The sequence below is a fragment of the Triticum aestivum genome, chromosome 3A (genome assembly GCF_018294505.1).
Source record: "Triticum aestivum cultivar Chinese Spring chromosome 3A, IWGSC CS RefSeq v2.1, whole genome shotgun sequence".
In the NCBI taxonomy this organism is placed as follows: domain Eukaryota; kingdom Viridiplantae; phylum Streptophyta; class Magnoliopsida; order Poales; family Poaceae; genus Triticum; species Triticum aestivum.
Genome location: NC_057800.1, coordinates 264,164,014 through 264,178,404, shown reverse-complemented (window position 1 = coordinate 264,178,404; position 14,391 = coordinate 264,164,014). Strand labels below are relative to the sequence as shown.

General features: G+C 43.7%; 1 long non-coding RNA gene across 1 annotated transcript; it reads left to right on the top strand.

Moving 5' to 3' along the window:
- The first annotated feature begins 599 nt into the window (after positions 1 to 599).
- LOC123061151 (uncharacterized) lies at positions 600 to 5,355 on the top strand. The gene is made up of 3 exons (XR_006428566.1): positions 600 to 1,070; positions 2,392 to 2,750; positions 3,080 to 5,355. It is a non-coding gene; the product is annotated as an uncharacterized lncRNA (long non-coding RNA).
- Positions 5,356 to 14,391: the final 9,036 nt, after the last annotated feature.

Below are 14,391 nucleotides of genomic sequence, written 5' to 3'. Positions count from 1 at the left end.
AAATTGAATTGTGTAAAATAGACTCACTATTGTAATTAAATATAAAATCTCTTTACACATTTTATTTATGCATATAGACTATTTTTGTATAATAGAGAATTTTGACTCACCATCGATTGATGCTCTTTTTCTCTTGATTCAAACTTCGATTATGTTTATTGTACAATATTATTTATACAACATATTCCTAACAATTTTGACTTGTTACGTTCATCTACACAATCATATTTTTTTCACTTGTTTGTCCACTATATGATTTGTATCCATTTGAAAATCTTTACTAAAAAATGCCTTGTCAGCTAGGTTTGTATATATATTATATTTAAAAAATGCCATTGGTCTAGCATTTCACCCCTTTTTTAATGTCCTAAACCTCTCTGTAGCTAATGTTTTAATTTTTCTTTTGATTATATGTAGTCTTTTTAACATCCTTCCGCCAATGTGGTTTCACATGTAATAGTGAATTTTGCAGTTTTGCCACGCATCGTATTTCTCACTTGTTTTTTTTCTTTTTCACAGAACGTATTTCTCACTTATCGGTCAAAGTACGTGCTCTTTGTCCATCCATCAGAGCAAAATATGTACATCTAATATTCCTGCCATAGCAAAAAGTAGGAAAAGGCTATTGTTTTCCCCAAATCACGCCGACAACAAAATCCCCTTTCTTTACTTTACTATTCTCTTTGTGATTTGGGTAGGGTGGGCAAGGGAGATCCCAGGAGGACGCGTCGTGCTACTCGACATCTTCATGGTTGGCGCGGCCGGGGCGACGGTGCTGGAGGTTGGTGGTGCGGAGGAGGCGGTGACTGACCTGACGAAGGGTGCACATGTTCGCGGATTTCCCAGCGATTTGGTGTGTGCCGATCTTCCAAGCCATTCTGACCGTGGAGGCGACCGGGTGTTCGAGCAGCTGTTCTTGCTCTGGCCACCAGTGAGATCGCATATCGTCGTCGCGGATAAGGAAAGGTGGATGCCAGTCGCCTGGGAGATCACAGGTGCTGGCAGAGAGCTTTGGCGTTGTGTAGAATGGCCTCTCGTTCCTTGACGCTTAGGTTGATGAAGAGCGACAGGTATGAATCCCTCTGCATGCTCCCATTCTCCTCTTGCTTCGCATCATTTGTAGTACTTCATAATGTGACTTGCTTAGTTTGTGTACGTACAGTCTTATTCATGTATCGATTACATGCGGGATCTACACTATATAACTATTTGATCTACCGTTGATTTCCCTTTCATTTTGTAGGGAATTGAAGTTGCATCTTTTTTCATGTTCACATTGTACTGATCCTTAATTTATCGTCTCTTCAGCATTTCCTTAGCAATATATAGAGCTTTATATAGCCAACATTATATGCAATGTATTACCGTGTGACACTAATTTCATATATTATAGTTGATGATGTTTCTGCAGTTGTTAACATCTATATGCATTAAAGTAGCTGGAAATATTAATCTGCATTGGCATCTACTATTGTAACACATGATTCAATATAGTTAGGAAAATCCAGTTTCTAATCATTCAATAGATAAAATGTAACCCTCATTTCTTGTCTACAAAATAATTGTAAATCCAATCTACAAAGTCTTTTTGTATTAAAGCTTCCTTGCCTTATTTATTACTATACGTTAGTTATTTCTACCAAACATTGTATGGAAAAATCATGAGTTGGTTCTCATATGCATTTACTTGAGGAATAAAAGAAGTTAAAATATCTCCTTGTATACTATATTCTTTGCACTATTTTCGCTTGGGCACTTCATGTCATTACTTAACACCTTTAATCCTTCTCTGTTTGTGACTCAAATCATTTCTCCTCTTGCTTGGCAGTGTATGTACGTTATAAGTTGATTTATTTAAGTCACTTGTAAAATTTATTCACAGGTAATGTGATGATTTTAAACTTCAATTTATGAAGTGTCTAACTTTTACAATGAAGCACCATCTACTTGTAATTATAATTTAGGAAATTTCCTCATACATAATTGTTGTTTTCATGGATAGATTATTCAGAGAATGTGGATTATAGACTTATTATTTCACTTGTCATTGATCTCCCTTTCGATTCTTTAGGGGTTAGAACCGAGAACTTACATTATTGTCTTTGTCATTATTTTTCTTTGTAAAGGCGCATCTAACCCAACTTAAAAATATTGTTTCTGCCACACTTCCATAGCATGCAAGACGAATCAATGAAGAAAATTAAGTACACATTACTTAATCGTATAGAGGACTAGATGCGCCTTTACTTTCTTAACTTTGTTGTTCAATGACAACATCTTAAGCCAATCATCAGGAACAACTTACTGTATAGTTTTCTGTGACAATGCTGATATTATTATTTTGAGCTTGAACCTATACATATTTTGTGTATAATCTTTGGGTTTGTCCAGATATCCCATCCAATGAGTGGTGAGAGATATCATGCAGGATGGAGTACCGGTTCATGGATTTCCTGGACAAAATTGTTCTACTGGGTCAAGCTGTTGGTGCCAGGGCATCAATGCCAAGGTGGCATAGGACAGAGAATAATTGTTTACCAAGGCAAGCTAATGGAGAATAACTGGATCAGCAGCACAGTACAGATGGTGGACTACTGCTATGGTCTATTAGAGGTGTGCGAGTAACGGAGGCAGATTCATATGAGGAGATAGCGAAATAAATAAATAGCACCAAGATGTGAGCAACATGTTTGGCCAACCACTGTGTTTTTGCCCTCCTCATCGTCGGTGTTGTTGGACTTCTACCACATGTGAGTGCTGATGATAACCATCATTCTAAATAATATTATGGCTTATAATTCCTACATAGCAATGTAAAGTCGTTTTTTATTTGTTGTTACCTTGTCTTAGCAATTAGGTTTTAACTTGTTAATTGTAAAAAAACTACGTCAGTTGAGATACAATGGTTGAATTTTTACATGTGTTGCAACTAGTACGTATAATATTGAACATCTATTCATGGTTTTGTTAATCTGAAAAGGTTATATGAGTCATGGAGGTTTTAGTACCCAGAACAATATCTTTATTTCGCCTACTTTATCTTCGAGCTGACCACTTGTATTCTTCCTTATGGTGGCAGTAGCAATGGATATTATTTTACCGTGCCCAAGATCCGACTCTTCATCTTCATGCCTTCCTAATTGTTTGTACTGCTGGACTTTTACCACCATAAGTGTTATTTCTCTGTATCCTTCCTAATGCAAATCATCTTTGTGCTCCTTCCTAAGATTTCTATATTACTCGTACTATAATATTGGAATTTTTCTCATGGTACACTTGAATAGAAAATGCAACATGATAGAAGAATTGTTACCAAGAACATAGAACTCCCAAAAGTATATGTCTAACTATATTTCAAATAAATACAATATGACATGCTTTTCATAGTGTTAATGTCTCCTTATATTGGTTGATCTAAAGAAAGTATTCAGTCTATTCTAGACTAAGGACATAATGCTATTGCAATATAATAAGTTTTCTTCTTATCTTTGTAGATGTCAAGTACACTTACTGTATATATCTTGGTAAGTAAAATATGTTGCCCTATTATTTAATTGATAAGCTACTGATGCACCAATTTTCTAGATAATTTCCTCGCTGTCCTAGGCTTCGGTTTACGTACTTCATCTTCATCTTCAAGCCTTGTATTGTTTCGGCTGACATCTTTTCCCTTGCTTTCTGGCAAACATGCTCCGTGCATTCTCCTCTGATTCATCTGATATTACAACATATCCTGGTCTTCTTTTCTTGTCACCGTGGAACTCACGTGACGATGATGTTATTTTGTCTTGATGCCCATCTTTGTTTATTTTAGTCACATTACTATTGTGTGGTTCCTATTTCATTCGCACCAGACACACCGTAGTTTGGTAGTTGAAACATTATTATTCTGTGACTGCAAAATAAATATAAATTTAAAATTAGACACATTTATAAAAATCTAGAAGTGTATACAGTGGAAAAACCAATCACCATTTTATCGGTGCATGTTCTGCTTCTTCCTTTCATGTTTTAACACAGTGTCCACCTCATCGTCCATCAATTTCAATGCAATATATGTAAGGTGAATTAGTTAGGGAATTCTAGACACGATACTTAATTTTTGAAAAAAAGTTAAATGCACCTTTACCTCAGCTTTATCATTCAAGTAGAGCATCTCAAGCCTATCATTGAGCACAAATGTTCTTTTTACTACATAGTTTTCTGTGCCAAAGATGATATTACATCCATTCAACTTGGCATTTCATTTCCCATTGAATTATCTCAGCAAGTTAGAGATAGATGTATTAAGCAAGCTTGGAGCGTCCTTTTCAAATAAAGTGCAACTTGTAGTAGTTTTATGCTCACTAATTTGGAGTCGAATACAATACCTACCACACCATTCATGTTAGTGAATCATAAATATTATATAATACTCCAGTTATTTCAGAACTATAAACATACCTGAGCATTGTTTTTCTTTTTCTGCATGTTTCTGTAGTGTATCCTTTATAGAAACTCGAGCAATAATCTGGGTAAACCTCTAGAGATCCTTTTACCTCATGTATGTTTGCTTTGTATGAAAAATATATTTCACTTACATTGCTCATTGGCGGTATTTTTATGGATTCCACAACCTTGAAATTTTGAATCCATAAATAGATTGCTCTTTGATATGAAAGGTAGCATGAATTGTTTGGCCCTATGAATAATGAGATATACTTAGTATTTTTTATTGAGAAGATAGAACAATTTCAAAAATAGCTATTATAGGTCAAATACAAATAAGTGATGCTATAACTTAATTGTAGTAATGTACATGAAAATAGGTTGTTCTTAAAGAAGCTGTCAAAACTTTTTGAGATGCAAATATCTAAACACACATGGAGTGCTGATATTACTTCAACTTGATGGTGTTGCTATGCAGCTGGGCGTCCTGGTTTTTTCGGCGTGTGTTTGGATTGGGGCTTTGCTCTGTTGGGCATCGCGGCATCGGGAGTGCAGATTGGATGCTTCAGTACCTGCAATCCATCATGGGTGATATTGTACGCTTCAGTACCTTCAATCTGCCGACGTGGTGGACGCATACTGAATGCTTGCTGCTATCGTGCTGGCTGGCAATAGTGGCGTGTGTGTGTTTATGCTGCTTGGGGGCTGGTCGTCGCATATGATACGTGTATGTGTTCTTGTCCAATTGAAGTTGTGTGTTTGCTAGAAATCAATCACGGCATGCAAATCAATTAGGCACTGCATGAATACGTGTCCGTGTGTTTCTCTTGTATATGAAGCATGCAGACATGACCAAAGCCGGCTGACTGGGTATGTTAATGTGTTTTATCTTCACATATTCGTACATGTCATGATTGGCTTTTTTAATCAACCGTAGTTTTTGTACCAACCGTACTTGTATGTAACCGTTCAACGTGACACCATAAAAGCTCAATACTACCGGTATATATATTTTATGATGTTACGTAAAACCACTTAAATCTTAGCCGTTGTTACTGTAATCTAATGGCGTAAAAAATATTAGCATATGTGGAAGAACGTGATGGCTTATTTGACTCTTGCTTTAAGTATATAATAGATCCTGATGCCTATGAACCTGAACCTTGATGTTAGTTGAAGAATGTAATTTGTGCTTTGAATGCATATCAAGTTTGTGTCCATATGTTTCCTGTACCATGTTGTTTCCTTGATTGCAAAGTGCTTAGTTGCTATTTTGGGCAGATTGTGTTTGAAACTTGTATGGAGTGTATGTGATGAACCCTGGCACCGTTTGGAGCATGCTCTACATGATACTTGGTTGGTTTTGCATGTAGTTTCATCAAGTCATGTTGCATCCATGTTTTGGAGTGCTTGTGATTGTGTCTTGCTTGAATTTTCATGAATGCCATGTTTAACTTGTTTTGCTCATATATTCTAGGACGTAGCTCCGAATTAATTGAACATTAGATGTAGCTTGACTAGAAAGCCGTGTAGATCATCTTGATGCACCTTAACTTGCTGGTTAACAACTTTAACATAATGGTGTGTTCAGATCAGTACCAAATTCGAAATTTGCATATGGGGAGTTTTCAAAAAAATTATGTTGTTTCCGGCCTCATTTAAAATTTCTTTGATGCGTTGTTCTTGTATGCATCATCTCTTGCCATAAGTAGCATCATGTAGCCTTGTCATGCATCATACTTGGTTAAGCATCATGTCATGTTTATGTGTTGCGTGTTTACCATGTTGTTTGCTTCTTTCTGACTGGGCTCCTTCTCGATAGTTCCTGTTTCGTTGCAATCGTGAGGATTTGTTTGACTAAGCCCGTTAATTCATGGACTCGTTCTTCTTACTAGCAGGATTTCAGGCAAGATGACCATCACCTTGGATCTCACTACTATCTTTGCTACGCTAGTTGTCTTGATGCTATCGCTATGTCGTGCTACCTACCACTTGTTTATCAAGCCTCCCAATATGCCATGAAATAGCCTCTAACCCTTTCCACCATCCTAGCAAACCGTTGTTTGGCTATATTATCTCTTTGAGCAGCCCCTCTTATACTGTTGCTAGTTGCAGGTGCAGTTGTAGGTTGTTCCATGTTGGGACATGGATATCTTGGGATATCACATTATATCTTATTTAATTAATGCATCTATATACTTGGTAAAGGGTGGAAGGATTGGCCTTTTGCCTTGTGTTTTGTTCCACTCTTGTCGCCCTAGTTTCCGTCATACCGGTGTTATGTTCCTTGATTTTGCGTCCCTAACACGATGAGGGTTTATGGGCCGCTCTTGACAGTTCGCTTTAAATAAAACTCTTCCAGCAAGGCCCAACATTGGTTTTAGCATTTGCCTAATAACAACTAAAACTTGCATAGGGACTTTCCCGACCCCGAGGACTTAATCAACCCCCGGGCCAGTGCTCCTCATTAGTGTTGGTCCAAACTAGAGCACCTTGCGGCGCCCCCTTGGCAACTTAGGTCTCAGCCAACTGTAAGCTTCGCTCATTCGGTCGTGGCCTGAGACGAGATAAGCGCGGCTAATATCAGGGTGTCAGCACGCCGGCAGGTCTTGCTGGACTTGTTTTACCATTGTCGAAATGTCTTGTGCACTAGGATTCCAAGTCTGATCAGAGGGTCCCGAGATGAAGGATTGTCTCCGCAGATCATGAGCTTGTCATGGGCAAAGTTGGGACACCCCTGCAGGGTTTAGACTTTCGAGAGCCGCGCCCGCGGTTATGTGGTAGATGGGAGTTTTTAATATCCGCTTGTAGTGGACTTGAACTAAAGTCAATTAAAATAAACCAACCGTGTGCGTAACCATGACCGTCTCTTTTCGAGTGAGTTCGACAAGAGAACACGGTGGGGTTATGTTTGAAAATAAGTAGTTAAGGATCATTTTTTTATCATTACTAGTTTGCGACCGTTTGCGTAGTTTCTCATCTTACTCTTGTACTCATAAGATAGCCACCATACAATGCTTAGTGCTGCTGCAACCTCACCACTTATCCATTCCATACCCATTAAGCTTTGCTAGCATTGATACCCATGTTAATGGGATTGCTGAGTCCTCGTGGCTCACAGTTTACTACAGCAACAGTTGTAGGTACAGGTAATGCGATGATCATGATGTGAGAGCGATGTTTACTTGTTTTGGAGTTCTTCTTCTGGTTCTTCTTCGTTTGAGGGATAGGTTCCTAGTCGGCAGCCTGGGCTAGTAGGGTGGATGTCGTTTGAGTTTCTTTTTGTGTTTCATCCATAGTCGGATGTTGTTCTCATGTATGATGTTTGATGTATTGTTGTGGCATTTGTATGCCCTTTGTATGTATCCCCAGGTATTATATAATGGTACGATGTAATGATATCCAGCTTGTAAAAGCGTTTCAATATGCGGCTCTATCCTTGGTGGGACCTTCGATTTCCTCTCAGATAGGATCACATATTGGGCATGACACCCGAGGAGCGGAGACTCCTATGTAGGCTTCACCTCATGAGGTTTGGATGACGTGAGCCATGATGACCAAGGCCAGGCGGGCGCTAGCGTGCGCAGTGTACCAGTTTCCTCTTTGGTGCTAAGGAGGCAAGCGGAGGTGCGGAGTCCCGACGAATTAGCCAAAGGTTTCCATTCTGGTGCAACAAGACCAAGACAGCTAGGACGGCAGGATGGAGGTCATCGCCGAGCCCACCACGACGTCACGAGTAGAGGCTTTTGCCGGCGAAGACTACTTTTGTCAGTATAGCATGTACTAGTTGTCTTCCTTCGAATTTGGCCGTTGTGGAAATCCTTCCCGCCTTCATTTTGGGAAGAGGACAAAGGCCACTATATATAGGGCCTAGCCACCACCATGGAGGGGAGGAGATCCATTCCATCCTCACACTCACTGGCTCACACGAGCGCACGAACACTACTCCTCCTGAGGTTGTTCTCCCACTGTACTAGTTCATCCTCAGCCCCTCGAGGCCAATCCACCGCAAAGCAGGAGTAGGGTTTTAAACCGCAAGGTGGCCTGAACCTGGGTAAACTGTTGTGCCTCATTTCCTTCCTGTTCATCGAGCTAGACCGAGAGATTGGCGAGTAGGAAGACTGGGGAGGTTGATTTCTTCGCACGCACCCCAGAGTTCGAACCTCTCAAGGGTCTGCGGAACCCGAAATCTGATATTTGGTGCACCAGGTAGGGGTGCATCGGAGCCTATCTTCCTCCAGTCGATTCGCCATTGTTTCGGCGTCCCCATGACTGATGCTCATCGAGTTTGCGCTGAGTGTTGGGCCGCCCTCGCTGCCCATGTCACCCAGACCACACCCGCTGGCGACGGTGCTCCCCGTCATTCTTCGTCGCCTGCGGCCAACGCTGCCACCAGCCCCACGGCCCACGAGCAGCAGACTTCATCGATGTAGCCTTCCGTGTGGTGCGATGGACGTACCGCCAGTCCGTCGCTATCTCCGGCGGCCACTTCATTGTCTCATGCTCGTCGCGGGCCAGTGAACACGCAGGACGCGCAGCTCATGGCACGCGAGCTCTTGTGCTACCACCCCATCGACGACCTCCACAAGGACTGGCTAGACCGCATCGCCGAGTTTGTCAGCGCCACCGGAGAGTCTCCTGCACCATCTCGCTCGCTACCTCACCCGACACCTGTCGCGTGTGATATGGCTCGTGGAACACCTCCTCCTCCTCCCAGGTAGGACGCCATCATCGAGCCAAGGCGTGAGGCTCCATGGCGCGTCCCGCCGTGCAAGGCGCCGGCGTGCGACGAGGAAAGCTACCAGGTGGTGTAGCGGCCACAAGGAGAGGCGCGTGCGCTCCCAGCACCGCCACATCAAGACCACGCACCGCCTATGGTGATGCCGCGCAAGTGCCAAGATCAGGCTCAACCTCCATGGCGGGTTCCCGTGACCACGGCTGGATGCCATGCGTTCACCCCGGAGATGCGCAGCGTCGTCTGGCCAAGGAAGTTCAAACCCGACCTGCATCCATGCTACGATGGCGCCCCCGACCCTGCTGAGTTCCTGCAGCTCTATGAGCTGAGCATCGAGGCGGCCAACGGTGACGAGAAGGTTATGGCGAACTAGTTTCCCATGGCCCTAAAAGACAGCGCGCGCTCGTGGCTCCTGAACCTCCCCGCGGGATCGACCTCCTCCTAGGATGAGATGCGAGAGTGTTTTGTTGCCAACTTCTAGAGCATTCGCGACCACCCACCGGCTGCAGGTGATCTACGGTGCATCAAGCAACAGCCAAGAGAGACCTTGCAGAAGTAGATCCAACTCTTTAACAATGTGCATCTGAAGATCCCCAAGGTGTCACACGAGGCTATCATCTCAACATTCACTGATGGTGACCGCGATGTCAAGATAAAAGAGGATCTCGCCATACATGAGGACCTGTGGACGGCCCTGAAGATGTTCAACATGGCAACCAAGTTTGTGAGAGCTGAGGAGGGACGCATCTCCCACCTCGAGCTCCCTGAGGCTGACTCTGAAGACAAGAAGACCAAGGCCAAGGACATGAAGCGTAAGGGGCCACCCGTACTCGCGGCCGAGCCATAAGTAAAGCGAGGCTACGACCACCCGGAGTCATCCAAGGGTAGCCGCTCATTTTGTGTCTTCCACAACGTGAACAACCACAACACCAATGACTGTCAAGATCTCAAGGCCATCTGCGATGGGCGCCTTGGTCGTCGTGTTGGAAATATGCCCTAGAGGCAATAATAAAAGCATTATTATTATATTTCCTTGTTCATGATAATTGTCTTTATTCATGCTATAATTGTGTTATCTGGAAATCATAATACATGTGTGAATAACAGACATCAACATGTCCCTAGTGAGCCTCTAGTTGACTAGCTCGTTGATCAACAGATAGTCATGATTTCCTGACTATGGACACTGGATGTCATTGATAACGAGATCACATCATTAGGAGAATGATGTGATGGACAAGACCCAATCCTAAACATAGCACAAGATCGTATAGTTCGTTTGCTAGAGTTTTGCAATGTCAAAGTATCTTTTCCTTAGACCATGAGATCGTGTAACTCCCGGATACCGTAGGAGTGCTTTGGGTATGCCAAACGTCACAACGTAACTGGGTGACTATAAAGGTAGACTACGGGCATCTCCGAAAGTGTCTGTTGGGTGACATGGATCAAGACTGGGATTTGTCACTCCGTATGACGGAGAGGTATCACTGGGCCCACTCGGTAATGCATCATCATAATGAGCTCAGAGTGACCAAGTGTCTGGTCACGGGATCATGCATTACGGTACGAGTAAAGTGACTTGCCGGTAACGAGATTGAACGAGGTATTGGGATACCGACGATCGAATCTCGGGCAAGTAACATATCGATGGACAAAGGGAATAGTGTACAGGGTTGATTGAATCCTCGACATCGTGGTTCATCCGATGAGATCATCGTGGAGCATGTGGGAGCCAACATGGGTATCCAGATCCCGCTGTTGGTTATTGACCGGAGAGTCGTCTCGGTCATGTCTGCTTGTCTCCCGAACCCGTAGGGTCTACACACTTAAGGTTCGGTTACGCTAGGGTTGTAGGGATATGTATATGCAGTAACCCGAATGTTGTTCGGAGTCCCGGATGAGATCCCGGACGTCACGAGGAGTTCCGGAATGGTCCGGAGGTAAAGATTTATATATGGGAAGTCCTGTTTCGGGCATCGGGACAAGTTTCGGGGTTATCGGTATTGTACCGGGACCACCGGAAGGGTCCCGGGGGTCCACCGGGTGGGTCCACCTGTCCCGGGGGGCCACATGGGCTGTAAGGGGGTGCGCCTTGGCCTAATGGGCCAAGGGCACCAGCCCCACATAGGCCCATGCGCCTAGGGTTTAAGGGGGGAAGAGTCCTAGGAGGGTAAGGCACCTCCTAGGTGCCTTGGGGGGGAGGGAAACCCCCCTAGGCCGCCGCACCCCCTAGGAGATTGGATCTCCTAGGGCCGGCCACCCCCCCTTGGCACCCCTATATATAGTGGGGGAGAGGAGGGACTTCATACCTGAACGCCTCGGCCTTTGGTTGCCTCCTTCTCCCTCCCCAACACCTCCTCCACCTCCATAGTGCTTAGCGAAGCTCTGCCGGAGTACTGCAGCTCCATCAACACCACGCCGTCGTGCTGCTGCTGGTGCCATCTCCCTCAACCTCTCCTCCCTCCCTTGCTGGATCAAGAAGGAGGAGACGTGGCTGTTCCGTACGTGTGTTGAACGCGGAGGTGCCGTCCGTTCGGCGCTGGTCATCGGTGATTTGGATCACGTCGAGTACGACTACATCATCACCGTTCTTTTGAACGCTTCCGCTCGCGATCTAAAAAGGTATGTAGATGCATCTAATCACTCGTTGCTAGATGAACTCCTAGATGATCTTGGTGAAACGAGTAGGAAAATTTTTGTTTTCTGCAACATTCCCCAACAGTGGCATCATGAGCTAGGTCTATGCGTAGTTCTTCTTGCGCGAGTAGAACACAATTTGTTGTGGGCGTAGATTTGTCAACTTTCTTGCCGTTACTAGTCCTTTCTTGCTTCAGCGGTATTGTGGGATGAAGCGGCCCGGACCAACCTTACACGTACGCTTACGTGAGACCGGTTCCACCGACTAACATGCACTAGTTGCATAAGGTGGCTGGCGGGTGTCTGTCTCTCCTACTTTAGTTGGAGCGGAATCGATGAACAGGGTCCTTATGAAGGGTAAATAGAAGTTGACAAATCACGTTGTGGCTTTAACGTAGGTAAGAAAACGTTCTTGCTAGAACCCTAATTCAGCCACGTAAAACTTGCAACAACAATTAGAGGACGTCTAACTTGTTTTTGCAGCAAGTGGTTTGTGATATGATATGGCCAAAGTTGTGATGAATGATGAATGATCTATATGTGATGTATGAGATGTTCATGCTATTGTAATAGGATTCACGACTTGCATGTCGATGAGTATGACAACCGGCAGGAGCCATAGGAGTTGTCTTTATTCTTTTATATGACCTGCGTGTCATCAAGAAACGCCATGTAAATTACTTTACTTTATTGCTAAACGCGTTAGCCATAGTAGTAGAAGTAATAGTTGGCGAGCAACTTCATGGAGACACGATGATGGAGATCATGATGATGGAGATCATGGTGTCAAGCCGGTGACAAGATGATCATGGAGCCCCAAGATGGAGATCAAAGGAGCTATGTGATATTGGCCATATCATGTCACGTTTATTATTTGATTGCATGTGATGTTTATCATGTTTTGCATCTTGTTTACTTAGAACGACGGTAGTAAATAAGATGATCCCTCACAATAATTTCAAGAAGTGTTCCCCCTAACTGTGCACCGTTGCGACAGTTCGCTGTTTCAAAACACCACGTGATGATCGGGTGTTTTATTCAGACGTTCACATACAACGGGTGTAAGACAGATTTACACATGCAAACACTTAGGTTGACTTGACGAGCCTAGCATGTACAGACATGGCCTCGGAACACAGAAGACCGAAAGGTCGAGCATGAGTCGTATAGAAGATACGATCAACATGAAGATGTTCACCGATGTTGACTAGTCCGTCTCACGTGATGATCGGACACGGTCTAGTTTAACTCGGATCATGTAATACTTAGATGACCAGAGGGATGTCTAATCTAAGTGGGAGTTCACTAATAATTTGATTAGTTGAACTTAATTATCATGAACTTAGTCTAAAATCTTTGCAATATGTCTTGTAGATCAAATGGCCAACGTAGTCCTCAACTTCAACGCGTTCCTAGAGAAAACTAAGCTGAAAGACGATGGCAGCAACTATACGGACTGGGTCCGGAACCTGAGGATCATCCTCATAGCTGCCAAGAAAGATTATGTCCTACAAGCACCGCTTGGTGACGCACCCGTTCTCCCTGCGGAACAAGACATTATGAACGCTTGGCAGGCACGTTTCGATGACTACTCCCTCGTTCAGTGCGGCATGCTTTACAGCCTAGAGCCGGGGCTCCAAAAGCGTTTTGAGAGACATGGAGCATATGAGATGTTCGAAGAGCTGAAAATGGTTTTCCAAGCTCATGCCCGGGTCGAGAGATATGAAGTCTCCGACAAATTCTTTAGATGTAAGATGGAGGAAAACAGTTCTGTCAGTGAGCACATACTCACTATGTCTGGGTTGCATAACCGCTTGACTCAGCTGGGAGTTAATCTCCCGGATGATGCGGTCATTGACAGAATCCTCCAGTTGCTTCCACCAAGCTACAAGAGCTTTGTGATGAACTTCAATATGCAGGGGATGGAAAAGACCATTCCTGAAGTATTTGCTATGCTGAAATCAGCAGAGGTAGAAGTCAGAAAGGAACATCAAGTGTTGATGGTCAATAAAACCACTAAGTTCAAGAAAGGCAAGGGTAAAAAGAACTTCAAGAAGGACGGCAAGGAGGTTGCCGCGCCCGGCAAGCAAGCTGCTGGGAAGAAGCCAAAGAATGGACCCAAGCCCGAGACTGAGTGCTTTTATTGCAAGGGAAGCGGTCACTGGAAGCGGAACTGCCCTAAGTACTTAGCGGATAAGAAGGCCGGCAAAACAAAAGGTATATGTGATATACATGTAATTGATGTGTACCTTACTAGTGCCCGTAGTAGCTCCTGGGTATTTGATACCGGTGCAGTTGCTCACATTTGTAACTCAAAGCAGGGGCTGCGGAATAAGCGGAAACTGGCAAAGGACGAGGTGACGATGCGCGTCGGGAATGGTTCCAAGGTCAATGTGATCGCCGTCGGCACGCTACCTCTGCATCTCCCTTCGGGATTAGTTTTAAACCTTAATAATTGTTATTTAGTGCCAGCTTTGAGCATGAACATTGTATCGGGATCTCGTTTAATTCGAGATGGCTACTCTTTTAAATCTGAGAATAATGGTTGTTCCATTTTTATGAGAGATATGTTTTATGGTCATGCTCCTATG